The following is a 16,352-nucleotide window of genomic DNA, read 5'->3' as shown; positions in this document are numbered from 1 at the left end:
CTCCAGAATTAAAAGGTGCCCTCTGTAGCTTCTGGATATGAAAAGTGCAACCTCTAGATTATAATTATAGGAGTTAAGTCTCAGCCTAAAAGTCAGCATTTTTCTCTTCGTACCTAGCTCTGGCCATTCACAGTGCATAGACTGCCGGTAAGTAAAGAATGAAAGAAAACTAGTATGAATGCAAGGTATCCTATATTTCATATTGTCATTATAGTACAATTCTACCTCAAAGGTAAAATATGTCAGCTGGCAGTCACACTGATGTTTTCAGATGTCTTTAGTCTTATGGAGGTAGAAAGGAAATAAAGAAATGCTTTCCCCTTTTAAACTCCAGATTAGAAACAATTTATCAAATTTTCACCTTTCTCCAGACTGTCATCTTGAAAGAAGCCTTGAAGATAACATGCAAAATTGACATCCACAAATTGAGAACCTACAAAATTATTTTAAAAATTCACATTGTACCGTGTTGAATAACATATAATGAGTTATACCAAAATACTTTAAAAATACATTTTCTTAATATATAGTACTATATTTGTATACATGTATTGATAAAATTTGCATGTGTAAGGAGTTGTGTATCTCTCTTAAGTTTTTATTTAAAATATTAAAATGTAAATAGTCAATGGGAGAAGAGTTTGATCTCTAAAAGCCTAACTACAAAGGAACATAAACTAAAGAAATAAAACAACAATTTAGCAAAATAAACATTTGTTCAGCTAAATGAGGTACAAGCTCAGAACAAGGATACTCAAAATAATAAAGCCAGGAAATAAATTCAATAGACCCAGAAGTTAATTCCTACTCTGAAAGGATGATTTTATGAAATGAAGTTCTGTCCATATGTTATTTCTTTAGTTACGAAGATTAGAGGATGTAAGACTGGAGGTTTCTGTTTGGCCTTTGAACCAGCTCTGAGAAGTAGCAGAACACAAGGGCTCTCTTGGAGACTCTGCAGGAACAAAGATGCTCCCTTGACAACCATAGAACATCAGAAAACAGTCTATAAATATAACAGCTAAGGTATTTTCCAATCACAACCCCAGCAAGATTCTTTGCTATTATAGACTAGCTTATCCTAAAATTCGTATAAAAATGCACGGGCCCTGGAATAGCTAAAGCAATCTTAATGAATACAGTGGGAGTGATCACCCTAGTTGATACTAAGTCTTACACTCTTAACTACAGTAATCAAGAGAGAAGCAGAGAACAATGGAACAGAATAGAGAAATCTACATTGACCCACACTAATATACTCAACTGATTTTGACAAAGCTACAAAAACAATTCAATGGAGAAAGGATAGCTCAGTGGTCAGCAAACTCATCAGTCAACAGAGCCAAATATCAATAGTACAACGATTGAAATTTCTTTTGAGAGCCGAAAACCGACTTCTGCGCATGGGCCACGAAGTTTCAATCTCACAGTATGTGCATGTCTGCAAGTGGTATTTTGTGGAAGAGCCACACTCAAGGGGCCAAAGAGCCACATGTGGCTCATGAGCCGCAGTTTGCCGACCACTGGGATAGCCTATGCAACAATTGTGCCAGAGCAATTGAATATTCATACGCATAGAAACAAACTTCTAAGTCTCAAATTATACTATATATATATAGTGGCCAGACTATTATGACCACCCCATCAGTACTTCGTTGGGCCGCCTTTTGTCTTCAATACTGAGGCTATTCTTCTTGGCATTGACTCCACAAGATGTTGAAAGGTGATGCGAGGAATCTGACACCATGCCTGATGAATAGCACTGTCCAGTTCTGTGAGATTTGATGGTTGTGGAACCAGCTGCCTGATGGCTCTTTTAACTTCATCCCACAAATGCTCAATTGGATTGAGATCTGGTGGGGCCACCTAAGCAAGGTAAAGTCTCCCTCATGTCCTTGAAACCACTCCTGCACAATACAAGCACCCTGGCATGGTGCATTCTCTTATTGGAAGAAGCCATCTCCATTGGGATACGCCATCACCATGATAGGATGAACTTGATCAGCAACGATACTTAGGTATGTTGTGTTATTCAGACGTTGTTCCACACGAATTAAAGGGCCCAAATCATGCCAGGAAAACATGCCCCAAACCATAACACTGCCCCCACCAGCTTGAAAGGTTGCACTCACGCATGTGGGGTGCATGCTTTCATGCTGTTTCTGTAAAATTCTCACTCTGCCATCTGCATGATGCAACTGGAAACATGATTGATTCATCGGACCACATGACTTTTTTCCAATACTCGACTGTCCAATCCTTGTGTTTCTGTGCAAATTAGAGACTTTTTATCTTGGTAACTGCAGGCAGCAAAGGTGTTCGAACAGGCCTTTGGCTTCCATATCCCATACGATGCAGTGTATGGCTAATTTGTCTACAAACATCAGGTGATCATAATAATCTGGCCACTCAGTATATATATATCCTATTTAATAAAAGACTAATATGCAAATTGTCCTCTCAGGAGTTTGACCTACTGGGAGTTTGACTGCTCACTATGATGTGTGCTGACCACCAGGGGGCAGTGCAGACCGAAGGAAGGCCCTGGCCAGCGGCCAGCAGCCAGGGGAAGGAAGGCCCCGCAGGGGGAAGGAAGACCCCAATGGGCCTTGATCTAGCTGGCCAGGCCTAGGGACCCTGCCTATGCACAAATTTTGTGCTCTAGGCCCCTAGTATATATATGTCATAGACTTAGATGTTAATGTACAATTACAAATCATTAGGATAAAAAATAATACCTTTGGAATATGGCACTAGACTTGGCATCAAACACATGATCTATAAAAGAAAAAAAGGCTAAATTGGATTTTATCAAAATTGGGAAATTTTTGCCCTGTTATAAGACAATCAAAAGAATGACTTAAAATATATTCAAGCTACCTTTGCTTAAAGACTAGTCAAAAGAATATATAAAGAATTCTCAAAACAAATAATTCAGTTAGGAAATGGACATAATAAATGAAGAGGCGTTGTATCAAAGAAGATATGCCAATGGAAAATAGCACATGAAGAAAATTTTCAACATCATTAGCTGCAAGGGTGATGTAAATAAGAGTCACAATGAGTTATGGCTATACAGATATCAGAACGGCTAAAATAAAATAAAAAGTACAAGTAAAACTGGGGTAATGTGAATAATATCAGTGGACTGTATAAATGTCAATATGCTGGTTGTAGTATTGTACCATACTTTTGTAAGATATTAATACTGAGATAGTCTGGGGAAAGGGTACAAAGAACTGATGATCACATGTGACTGCAACCATCTCAAATTAAAAGTTTAATTAAAAATAAATTGTAATGCAGATTTGAAACCAAGAATATTTGTCTTCTCAGTAAATGTGAATGTACTTTACTCACCTATTCTGTGTTTAAGCAAAGATGTGCTATCTTTTCCCACTTACATAGTTGGAAAATTATATTTTAAAATTCAGAAATTCTGAGAATAAGGTAATCAAAAATTAAAAGCAGAATTTATAACATGTAAATATAGATTCCATCTAGCCCTAGCTGGTTTGGCTCAGTGGAGAGAGTGTCAGCCTGTGGACTGAAGGGTTCCTAGTTTGATTCCAGTCAAGGACACATGCCTGAGTTGTGGGCTTGATCCCCAGTAGGGGATGTGCAGGAGGCAGCCAATTAATGATTCTCTCTCATCATTGACATTTCTATCTCTCTCTCCCTCTCCCTTCTTCTCTCAAATCAATAAAAATATATTTTAAAAAACTCTATTAGATTCCATCCAGCTATTTTCCCATATATCAATTTATATCTATTTCCAAATATTGTTAGAAACAATTTTTAAAAACAAATTTAAGTGGTCCCCTATTGCTTTCTTGATAGGTTACTTTTCCAAACTGGTTATCATTACCGTATTTTTGCAAGTAGTTTCTATTAACAAGATTTTAACCTTAGTAGGCATAGCATTTCAATTTAATTGTCTGAAATTCCTACTGACACCAAACTTTTGTTTAATGTACATAGGTCATTTCTTTTCTGTGTATCTGTGAATATTCTCTTCATGACTTCTCATTTTGGTGGGTTTCATAGGATTGTAGAGTTCTAAGTTTTTTTGTAGGTTAAAGTAGATTTGGTGGGAGATACATTTTGACTTATCAATAAGTATTCCTTCTTTCTTACTCTTCTTCTCTTCCTTTTTCTACTTCTTTATCTCTTTCTCTCTCAACTTCTCTACATGATTCAGGACCATTCCTCCTTTACTTCTCAAATGCCTACTATGGACAATCTAACCCAAAACATTTAAGAAATAGTGAGATCTTGATTAGTTTGATTTAAGAATAGTTTCGTATCTTATGAATTTAATATTTGCTATTGTTGTTATTATTATTTTCTTCTTATAATATAGCATCATAGTTAATTGCACAGACTTTGGATTTAAACCAGATTTCAACACAAATATTATCCCTAATGATTTTTAACTTTATTATTTAGGTGACATCATTTACATGTTTTGAGTTTAATTTAACCTTTATGTTCTTTAAAGTATTAAATGATATAGCACATACTAATACAGTTTATAACAGGGCCTTGGTTCTATGAATTGAATGAAGCATCTATTTTTATTATTATTATTTTCTGTAGAGTCCTCTTAGTGAGACTAAGGAGGAAAACAGTAATGATCAAGCTGCTAATATCAAGAGTTATGCTATTGCAGTTATGTTCATTTTAATTGGGGATATCTCTACTTTTTGAAAGTATAGAAATTATTTGACTAAATTTATTAAATGCCATTGCTAGTATAGCTGCTCAGCTTAGCCAAGCAATAAAATTACCAAGATTACTTTCAAAGTCATTAGTGTTGTATGGGAAGTGATATATTCTGTATTCTAGCACTGTAACACTTGTAACAAAAGCCACTTACTGTATGTCTTAAAATTTAATTTAGCCACTTGAAAAACAGTTTGTGCTTATAAGAGAAATGCAAAGTCCTCAGTGATTTGAGAAAACTGGGTCAGTTATGTTATCTCAGTGATTACACAAAGATATAATCAAGGACGTTGCAAACCTTAAATGACTTTCATCCTCTTGTAAACTCAAATCACACTCTGAGGAAAGTATTAATTTGTTTGGTGCTTTAAGTAACATGTATTTTCTCCTTTAGTACTAATATCACAAACCTATGTGTCATTTGAAGAAGGTTAATCCTATCTAATAATAGACAGATATGCAAATTGACCATACCTCCAACACACCCACAAGCCACACCCACCATCCAATCAGAGAGAGTATGCAAATTAACCCAAACCAAGATGGCTACAGCCACAGAGAGCAAGGTTTCCTAGGTAACAGAGGAAGCCAAGCTTTCCTGCCTGCCCTTGCCAGGCCTAAGCCTCCACTCAAGCTACAAAGTTTCAATTATAGAAGGTAAACAAATTCAAACAAATGGCAGCAGGATGGAGCTTGAGAGAGCAGGCCAGGGTTGCCGCCGGCAACAGGGGAAGCAAAGCTTTCCGCACACCCTGGCCGGGCTCACCCGCTTAAGGCAACAAAGTTTCAATCATAACCCCAACACAAATGACTGCCGGCCGGCCTCAGAGGGAGCCCCAGGTTTGGCTCTGCTCCAGGCTACAAAGTTTGAATTGTAGAAGGAAAATAAATTCCAGATACCAGGGCCTCCACTTGGGTTGCCAGGGGGCGTGGCCGGTCTGCAAACCACCACAAGCCCCTCGCTCAGGCCACCCCCACCCCAAGGGAACCCCCACCTGATCCAGGATGCCCTTCAGGGCAAACCAGCTGGCCCCCACCCCTGTACCAGGCCTCTATCCTATCTAATAAAAGAATAATATGTAGATTGATCATCACGGCAACACACAATATAGCTGCCCCCATGTGGTAAAAGATCCTGCCCCCATGTGGACACAAGATGGCCACCACAAGATAGCCAGCAGAAGAGGGCAGTTGGGAGGCACCAGGCCTGCAAGGGAGAGCAGTTGGAGGTGATCAACCCTTCAGGAGAGGGCAGTTAGGGGTGACCAGGCCGGCAGAGGAGGGATGTTGGGGGCAAACAGGCTGGCAGCAGAGTGGCTAGGGGGTTATCAGGCTGGCAGGCAGAAGTGGTTAGGGGCAATCAGGAAGGCAGGCAGGCAAGCAGTTAGGAGCCAGCAGTCCTGGATTGTGAGAGGGATGTCTGACTGCCCGTTTAGGGATCCGACTGCCCACCGGGATCAGGCCTAAACGGGCAGTCGGACATCCCTCGAGGGGTCCCATATTGGAGTGGGTACAGGCTGGGCTGAGGGTCAACCCCCCTCCGTGCACGAATTTCGTGCACCGGGCCTCTAGTTATTAAATAAGCTTAAGTGATATCTTCTTCCTTAAATGAATCTCACTTAATACATGAACAGAGAAATTAAAAATATGTCAGTATAGGCACTGAACTATCATTTCTAGAACTAAGACAGGGATTAAAATGAAATTGAATCATCATTCTGAGGCTCTACTGAGACTATCAGTCTAAGAATAATGAATATAAATGTAGATTATGGCCCTCATTTGGAAATTTCTCCTGTATCCTTTACAAGTGAGAAGACCATAGGTCAATAAAAAATGTCACTTTTATAATATAATCACAATATATTATTTTAAAGAGAGACATTACTAGCATGAATGTAATATTACTGACCTCAGTAAATGTTAAAGCAGGTTATTTACATGAATTATCTTAGATGGTTTTTAAGACACCTTAAGTTTAATTTATGAAATAAATTGAAACCAACATCATAAACCATCCCACTAGTGTCCTGGAGCTCCTGATAACAGCCAGGGGATCAGTGAAATAAAAATGGCCCCTTTCCTTCCCACCAATGCCCAGTTCCAGGCACCAGAGTTAAGCACTTTTAAATGCTTGTGTTTTTATTCTTAGTTTTTAAGATTAGTTATCATCATAAGTATTTTCTGTGTTATCAGACGTATATTGACTGTATTGACTGTGAAAGATGAGGAATTTAATTGATCAACACCACCTCTGTTTCCTTTTACTCTATTACCTAACATTTCTACTTTAGACATTTATTTTTTAAATTCTAGGACTCACCCTCATAACTTTAAATTGTATACTTCTGCTGAGTATTACATTATTTATTGTCAGGGTTTATAACAATTACATTTTGTTTGTTAATATTGTCTTTAGATCAAATCTAAAAATTCAGGTGTAATATAGAGAAAAATATTATACTTATATAGATTATTTTTATTCAAAATCAAGTGGTTTTGAGCCTGCAGAGTAGCATTAACAATGTTATTTTATTAATATTGCCATTAAAGAGGCAGTATTTAAAACATTATAAGAAGTTTTACTTTCACAAACTCTAGCAAATGCTCAAAATCTTGCCATAAGTTAGTTTGCTTTATGTGTACAAATATTTCTTTGTAGATTATCTTTATTCTTGTGGGAAAAACACACAAAAAAACTAAATAATTTCATTATATCTCATCAACAAAAATATCCAGATTTTTTATATCATATACTTTGTTAAATGAAGACTTTTTTTCCCTCTCAAATGCATTCCAGTTAACGCTCTAATTTTGTTGACTCTTTCTAATATTATTTCCTTTTTCTTAATACATAATATTTCAATTTCTCTTTCTCTTTACTCTGTTAATTTTCTTCCAGTATCTAGAAATGTTTGATAGCTTATTCATATTTTAAAATATATTACGCTATTGCTTGTGAAGGATTTCAGGTAACATGTATATTATATATTAAAATATTTGATATGTTGTATATGTTACATATATGTTATATGTATATAATTAATGGCCCCTCTCAGACTTTCTCAAGTGTCAAAATAGAGAAGATCTGACACTGGAGTCAGTCAATTTATTGGTTTGACTCTTAGATATAATATATACCTTTCTTTGCTCCTCCCTCAACTGGCTCCACTCAATATGCAAGATATTGGCTGATTGGCCCAGAACTTCCAAAGAGTATTTACTTAATAGTTATTTTTAATGACTGTATTATTTTCATAAGCTTTTACAGTGTTCAATATTTTATAAAAATATTTGATAATGATATACAATTTTATCTTTTTATCAAATTTCGAGTAGAATGGGCATACATGATTATTGCATTTTATAAATTATTAAATTAAAATCTTAGATGAGATGACTTTACCAAGATATTAAAATGATACAACTAGAGATTCAGAAAAACTGCATAGAAGTAAAATAAATATACCAATTTCTTGCTGAAGAATAAATGAAATTTTCTGTCTTGTAAGGTTTGTGAACTTTATGTTCAGAAATAGAAAGTAGGCTAGCTACAATCAATGTAGTTACTATAATTATGATAGCAACTAGTTACTATTCTTAGCAATTAAATTATGAATTGATTTGGAATGAAGAAAACAAAGAATATAGACTTTGAGTTTTGTAGCACATAAAAATTTGTTCTTGTTTTACTGCTGATCAAATATATAAATAATCTGCATCCTGACATGTTTATAGCAAAACATCTGCTTGTACCTTATAAACCAACAAATTACACAAACACTTTGGAATGACTAAAATGTGCAATAAAAATTGAAGGAATTTACATCATAAATTATATATAATAACATATTTTGATTCAAGGACAGTGTTATCTCCAAATGCCTTATTTGTAATAGTATAATGTTAACTTGCCAATTGAAATAGAAATACACCTATAATTTTTGAAAATATGCATCAAATATTCTTGTTATTAATGTTGTACTATGGAAAACTGCTTGGGAATAAATCCAGATGCTTACAGTTCCATTAGGTCTGCTTTTGAGAAAAAGAAGTTTTATCATTTGGATATAACATTGTATAACATTTATATTATTTCCCTTACAAAATATTTGAATATATAAGTGCTAAGAATTGGATAATAAATAGAAGTTAAGAGAGAATTCAAAGTTCTTTAGCTTCAGAATTTCATTGCAAAGTGTCTTTTAGAAATTTTAAAAAGCAATTTATGAATATATAGGGTGGGACAAAACCAGGTTTACAGTTGTAAGTACATGAAACAGTTTATTATTGCATTACTATGTATTAATTATTTATTATTTTCCATAAGAACAATTGGAAACCTACTTTTGCTCCACCCTGTATTTTATGTGCTATACATATATTTGGGATACATAAATTACATATATATATATATATAATAAGGGTACTCACATGTTTAGGAATTTTATACTACATAGATAATATAATATCATGTTTTACTTGTTTCTGGTTTTTCCTCTCTGATTGACTCCTGTAGTATGCGTATGTCTTCTTAGTACGTGACATACTCTAATTATTAGAATATCAGTGTGTTAGAACACTACCTCATAAAGAGGAGCATTCTGAACTTGTATGGGAAGATGCCTTCATAAAGATATGCTTGAATTGCTATGCAAAGAATGAGACAAAGATAACCAAATAAAGGAGGAATGGGGATGGTTGGAGAGAGAGAATAGTGAAGAATCAAGGAGCTTGACTTAACTAAAGAATTTAGCCATGGAAGTGGATGTGGTTACCAAGTTGGAGTGTGAATACAAAGCAGACATTCTGTTAAATTGATTTAATGGTTATCTTACTATACTAGTAAGCAGGATGAGATAATTTGCAGGATCATGGCACTGAAAGAAGTGTTGAAAAGAAACTACACGACAACATTTGGGGGAGATAGCTAACCATGTGTGCTTTAGAAAGAACTAGAAACAGGGGTACAGTTGGTAAGTGGAATTAGCCTCCTTTATCCTCTTTGCTCTTCTATCCTAGGCCTATTCTGGCTTTCTCTAAATAACTTAAAGATCGTCACTGTGAACTTCAGTTCTACATTCAAAGAGAAATTGTTTAATTGGTTGTCCTTAATTTTGAGTTCAAGATATGTTAGTAAAAGTGTCTGATTAACTGACCTGGATGTAGTGATGAACTCTTGCTTGAATCGCCAGTACTGTAAGCATGACAGACCAGGTCAGGAAATGGCAGCTTCTGTGGAAAGCATGTTGCTGAGAAGGAGTTGCTGAAGGGGGAGGTGGCAATTCCCACAAGAAGGATTCCATTATGGGCTGAGGCCTGTGGTCAACATGACAAACAAGAGAAGTTTGGAAAGGATGCCATTTGATACTATCATAAAGTATAATAGCTAAAATGTAGAAAAGCATGTCATCTTAAATATTTATCTAATGGTTGTTACTGCTACCTAAAATGGAACATATATTAGAGAAGAGACGCTAGACTACATGTTTTAGAAAAAAAATCCATTATTAAAATTCAAGGGTGAAATTGATGGAAATCAATAGTACCCTTCAAGGAAACTTACAGAATCTCTTAAGATCTGGCTCAGAGACGACCCGTTGCATTTCCGCGTGAAAGGTTCTCCTTCAAGATGAGAATGATCTTCAGATGTTCTAACAAAGCCTCAGAGACTACGTTAGTTTAAGAGGCCACATGCTACAGCTTTATAAACTCAATATTGTACATGGCAAAACGCTGTGGAGATTAGAAAGTCTGTGAACCATAAAATGACCCGAAGTCAGAAAACTCTTATCTATAGTCTCACTGCCTAGTTCCACAGGGAGAATCAGCTTGCTCATCTGTGTCTTCATGGTGTGTCTGTCCTGTTAAGAATGACATTTACTTCATGTCCCTCAGTTCCCGGTTAGCAGGATACCTACAATTTTAAGTTCAAGTTCATTTTACCTACCCCTTCTGTGCAACGCACCACTTCTAAATACACACACACATGCTCACATACATTGAAGCACACCACACACACACACACACACACACACACACACACACACACACACACACAACTTAGTTATAGGATGAGGCTAATTACAAAACAATTCAGAAAAAGATTGTGAAATGCTTTTTTTTTTTACACAATATCTTGTTTTTATATTTCTTTAAAATGGTGTTTGACTATACAAATATCAATAATTTGTCCTGGGGGCTTCATTTCCAAGGTGAATTTGGTAATCATTTGGAACTAGAGTTTTTATCTCACTGAAGAACTTTCTTCAGAACACTATGATACAGACCTGAGCCCAAAGAGAAATATGTGCTGTTAAATGACGACAGAGAACAAAATTTAAAAAACAAAAGAATGCAAAAATTTTAATAAAGAAGAGATACAAATTAACTCAGAAATAATCATAAAAATATTAGGATTTCCTACTGGGATTACCTAAGAAAGTAAATTTAACTTACGTTTTCTATTTCCATAGTTGCCAAGGTTTACTAGATTTGAGGCTAAATTCCTAGCTGTATAAAATCTATCTAACTCTTTTTCTTTGGGTGTTTTAATTAAAATAAGGGCAATAATGTGCCTATTTCCCAAGGTTGTTTGGATAGGCTATTGGCTCAGAATTTGCTAAAGCGCTCACTGAATTAAGCTTGTATGCCTAATTTCATAACGGTTAGGGTGGAAATTGAAGATGCTGTCTTGAGATTCTGGAAGGACTTCTTAGACAAGACCTTACCATGTAGGCTACTTATGTAGAGTGACCAAACCTTCAGTTCTTATCTTTAATTTGCAGATCCAGAAATGTGATTTTGCTCAAGGCAACAAGTGATCCTTCTTTTAGGAACTAAATTATGCTCATAACAACTGACAAATATCATGTGCAAAACCAGAGCTATGATCAGCATTACCTCTCTTTCTCACTTCTTATAGACAATAAGAAGTTGCATTCATGAAGCAGATCAAATTCCCAGCAGTGTTCAGCATATTCTCTCCATTATTCAAAGACAGCTGTGAAATCAAATTATAAACAGAATTTAGTGGTACTATGCATAGGCTATCAAAAAAAATATTTGTGGAGACATAGCTTTTAACTCTTTTTAAACCTCCATGCTATACAATGCACTTCCTTTTTAATAAGTATTCCTACAGTGTTTGTAAAATACAGGTGATTAAACTGGTATTCAGAGGACATTATTCCACCTGTTCTGAAATACAGGTGAGTGAGTTGGGGACCCATTGGGGAAAATGTTTGGGGAACTCTGTACTGAACAAAGTAATTAGGTTTCTTTATTGTAGACATCTAGATTATTTAGGATACTACTATGCATTATGAATCTCTGAATGGGAATATAGCATGCAACAGTTTTCTAAATTTAGTTGTAAACTGAGTATTTTTTTCACTAGGTTTATTATAATTCTGGTATTCTATTAAACACTAGAGGCCCAGTGCACAAATCCATGCACGGGTGGGGTCCCTCGGCCTGGCCAGCTATTGGGGCCGATCAGGGGCTGTCTCGCCCAGTCCCGATCTGGGCCAATTGGGCCCGGCTGGCCTGGGGGAGGGACCGTGGGAGGTTGGCCTGGCCATGGGAGGTTGGCTGTGGGAGCGCACTGACCACCAGGGGGCAGCTCCTGCATTGAGCGTCTTCCCCCTGGTGGTCAGTGCGTGTTATAGTGACCGGTCGTTCGGTCGTTCAGTTGCTTAAGCTTTTATATATATAGAAGTTTGAGAAAGACAGGAATGCTAATAGTGAACCTTTAGGCTTTATATTCATGTTGCAAAGATTGAAATATGGATGTTTCTCAGACACCTACTTATGGATGGCAGTCTTTAGGGTGCATAGCATTATTCATTCATTATTTAGTATTTTTCTTAAGTCAAATCCCTGCGGTTTTTTTCAGTTGTCACATTTGCCATCAAGAAATGTGATGTGTTTTAATAGCACTCTCAGTTTTCCTAGAACATTGTTGATTAACAAGCCTGTGTTCTGCCAAGGTTTTATCACGTTCTTAAGATGTGAACTGGAATTTCAAGTTAAAGCTGCACATTACAGGGATTTCCCTGCACATTTAAAGTTGTGTTATAAATTAATATTAGATTAGTAGGCTGGGTCACAGAAATAATTTTTTCCTTGCAGCAATTCCTGTGGGAGACCTTTTCAAGAGTATTGAACATAAAATGCATATGTATTACAAATGTTCCTACTGGATTAAACAGCTATGATCTATTCTCCATTCACTTCAAATAAACATTTGCTGGTACCTTATATATAATATCATTACTATAAGGCTTATATCTTTGCTGATCCCTTATACATAGTCTCATCAGATTTATTGATTGCATCCACTTTTTCTCCACTTACTGGGTGATTGTGATCATATCTACCACGTCATTAAGTGTATTATTGTTTTCATTTTAATTTGCTTCAGCACATTTTCATTCTGATTATTTTGTTACTAAGCAATTGCATATGTTCCGAGAAGTGAATGATATGTGGGTTGTTAGAAAAAGAAGAAAATATTAGTCAAGAAATTATATTTTAGCAAGAGAAAATTTAGAAAAAATTGAATTTTATTTTATTATGCTTTTTAGAAATCATTCACATGGTTAAAAGGATGCCAATACAAATAAAAGATACCAAGTGCAATGTTTATTGTCTTATTCAATATATGGAAACAGTTAAAACCTTTTCACAGCACAGACAATTGGTGGTATATAAATTATTTGAAACTTTGAATATTGGCTAAGAACAAAGGTAATATATCATGCTCCAAATGATAAAATATATTATACTAACAATAAACTATAAAGATATTGCTATATAAGCTGAATTAGAAGTCAAATTTATAGGTCTATCAATTATTATCACTGTAATATTTATTTTCTAATAATAGGCAGGAATAAAGAAGGCCAATTGAAATGAAAATAACTTACAGGCTAACAGCAAACAGCATAGTAAAAACACATTCAAAGCAAGCTGTCAAGTTATGTTTTTATTTGTTCTTCCTCTTATGCTTGAGAGAAAACAGTTTATTATACTATATAATAAAAGCATAATATGCAAATTGACCCTAGCAGTGAAATGACCTGGAATGACCAGTCACTATGATGCACACTGACCACCAAGGGGCAGACGCTCAATGCAGGAGCTGCCCCCTGGTGGTCAGTGCGCTTCCACAGTGGGAGCACCGCTCAGCCAGAAGCCAGCCCATGGCTGCCCAGTGCAGAGGCGGTGGCAGGATCCTCTCCCGCCTATGCGGCAGCACTAAGGATGTCCAAATAACAGCTTAGGCCCAGGAAGAGGGCCTAAGCTGTTAGTCAGACATTCCCTGAGGGCTCCTGGGCTGCCAGAGGGATGTCTGACTGCCAGCTTAGGCCCAATCCCCCGGGAATCGAGCCTAAGCCGGCAGGTGGACATCCCCCAAGGGGTTCCAAATTGCGAGAGGGCGCAGGCTGGGCTGAGGAACCTCCCCCTCCCCCCCCACAGTGCACAAATTTTCATGCACTGGGCCTCTACTAAATTATAAGTAACAGCCTAAAACAGTTAATACACACACACACAAACACACACACACACATGCACACACACACACATATATTTTTTAAGATATTGTTTTCTTTAGGAGTTGGAAATTATATATTTTCTATTTATTTATGGTACATTAAAGAATAAATAATGCCCTAGCTGGTTTGGCTCAGTGGATAGAGAGTCTGTCTGTGGACTGAAAAGTCCCAGGTTCCAGTCTTGTCAGGGTTGCGGGCTAAAACCTCAGTAAAGGGTCTGCAGGAGGCAGCCAGTCAATGATTCTCTCTCATCATTGATGCTTCTATCTTTCTCTCCCCCTCTTCTTTCCTCTCTGAAATCAATAAAAATATATTTCTTTAAAAAAGAATTTAAAAAAGATTAATATTGAAACAGGAATTATGTTTGTGATAGAATTTTTTTTTTACTTCCCCAAGATAGTTCCACATTAGATGTGTTCAGAGCACTCCATGGGGAACACTTCAGAAAATTTACTTCAGATAGGATTTGACCATATATATGGACAGTCACTGTGTGAGATTTAGTAAGGGAAATCCCTCTGAGGAAATGTAATACTTTAAGCCATGTGTCATTTCACATGTTCTAATATTATCGGCTTTCTGAATTATAGGGAGTTCTGTCTCCACTTCTCCCACCACTGCCCAAGTGTTCTTTAGGCCTTGTCACATCTGGAAATTCTCTCTCTGTCAAGATATCAATATCAGAAGCTCCATTTTCTGGTGATAAATCTGACTTCCCCTCTCTCATCTTTCTAAACCCCTATTGATCTTGGTCATTAATTCATTGTCGATTATCATTCGTTGACCTTGTGCTATTTTACAACCCAACAGTGCTGTTCTGGCTTCACTTGTTCCTACCCAATAAGAAAAATAATGGCCTGATATTTGAAGGGCATAAGTTTTGTTACTTTAGAATGCCACATCCTTATGACTCTGCCATGCCTGCCTGGCACATCCTCAGTTCTGAGTCTTTAACTGACTTCTGCCTCTGTCTGTTCCTACATAGGTAGAATGTTGTGACACTATACTAATTGAGCCAGTATATCGGTGGCCATGTAGTTAATTTCTAAATCAGAGACACGTTTCACTTTTGAGAGTGAAAGTGTCTGTTATAAAACTGGTATAAACAGCTATCTCAGAGAAACCAGGGTGTGTCATCATCCCTAAACAGGTAGACCATTTTCCCATCAGAATTAGCCTTGAATGGTCCTTAAAATTCTCTCTCTCTCTCTTTTTTTTTTTTTTAGCCAGTTCCCTGTTAGGCACTTCCAGTGTCTGCTTTAAGTCGGGGCCTCAAGAAATGAATTTCTTCTTCCCATCCCCAATTTAATTCAACCAAAATCTATTACTTTCTCCTTTGATGAGAAGATTTAAACCTCACCACATAAAAAATTCTCTCTCTTAATAGTCATTTTTCTTGTCTAACTTAAAAGCCTTTTAATTCTTACTCAAAATTATATTTATACTACTTCAATGACTTTCTTTGGGGTAGGGGGGTAAAGGGGTAGAGACTGGGGCCATCAGAATGTCTTGGCTTTCCTCTGATATCACTGGTCACAGCCTCCCAGAATGTATGAAATAACTGTTTTCCAACTCACAAACCTAAGTCATTATCTAAAAGTTTTAGAGTAAAATTTGCTCATCTACCATGATCGACTCAAGCATGCCTTAAGTGATTGGCATCCCCCAACCCACTTTCTACAGATGCAATGGTTTATAAATAAGTATCTGAAGTTGTCAATGTTACCTCAATGTTAGAAAGTCCAAAGCTAAATTTATTTTTGCTATTCAGTGTACAAATTTCCAGGATTCAGTATAAAAACCACTATGTCCCCTTATTTAGTCATAGAGGTGAAATCTTGGATTAATTGTAAATACTCCCTTTACATTATCTCCAGATAAAGTTAGTCACAAGGTCTTATAAGTTGTTCTTCCACCACACCCCTCACACATATGCCATGTTGTGCATTATTAACTGATACTCTGTCAATTAGGCCCATATAGTATACCAGAATTGTCTTAAAGCTTAAACACTGATGATCTGAGCTATTCACAAACTTCTGTTTCTTCTCTTGGAGACTGAAATAA

The 16,352-nt window shown here is 36.4% G+C and overlaps 1 protein-coding gene and 1 long non-coding RNA gene across 4 annotated transcripts in view; one reads left to right on the top strand and one right to left on the bottom strand.

The window, feature by feature from the left end:
* The window catches only part of LOC114233258 (uncharacterized), a 33,703-nt gene extending 24,445 nt beyond the window's left edge, over nt 1-9,258 (bottom strand). The window contains exons 1-3 of one of the 3 annotated variants that reach the window (XR_008556849.1): nt 9,160-9,244; nt 2,739-2,778; nt 362-433 (exon numbers count right to left, since the gene is read on the bottom strand). This is a non-coding gene — a long non-coding RNA (uncharacterized LOC114233258). Of the gene's footprint in view, nt 1-361; nt 434-2,738; nt 2,779-9,159 lie in introns of all 3 variants that reach the window. The other 2 variants (XR_003619408.2, XR_003619407.2) reach the window with 2 other exon arrangements.
* SGCZ (sarcoglycan zeta) overlaps nt 1-16,352 on the top strand; it is a 196,889-nt gene that overhangs the window by 61,174 nt on the left and 119,363 nt on the right. The gene's annotated exons all lie outside the window — the stretch shown is intronic.

This window comes from Eptesicus fuscus, chromosome 8 (assembly GCF_027574615.1).
Source record: "Eptesicus fuscus isolate TK198812 chromosome 8, DD_ASM_mEF_20220401, whole genome shotgun sequence".
In the NCBI taxonomy this organism is placed as follows: Eukaryota; Metazoa; Chordata; class Mammalia; order Chiroptera; family Vespertilionidae; genus Eptesicus; species Eptesicus fuscus.
The sequence above is the reverse complement of the archived record's forward strand: the minus strand, read 5'-3'. Positions and strand labels throughout refer to the sequence as shown.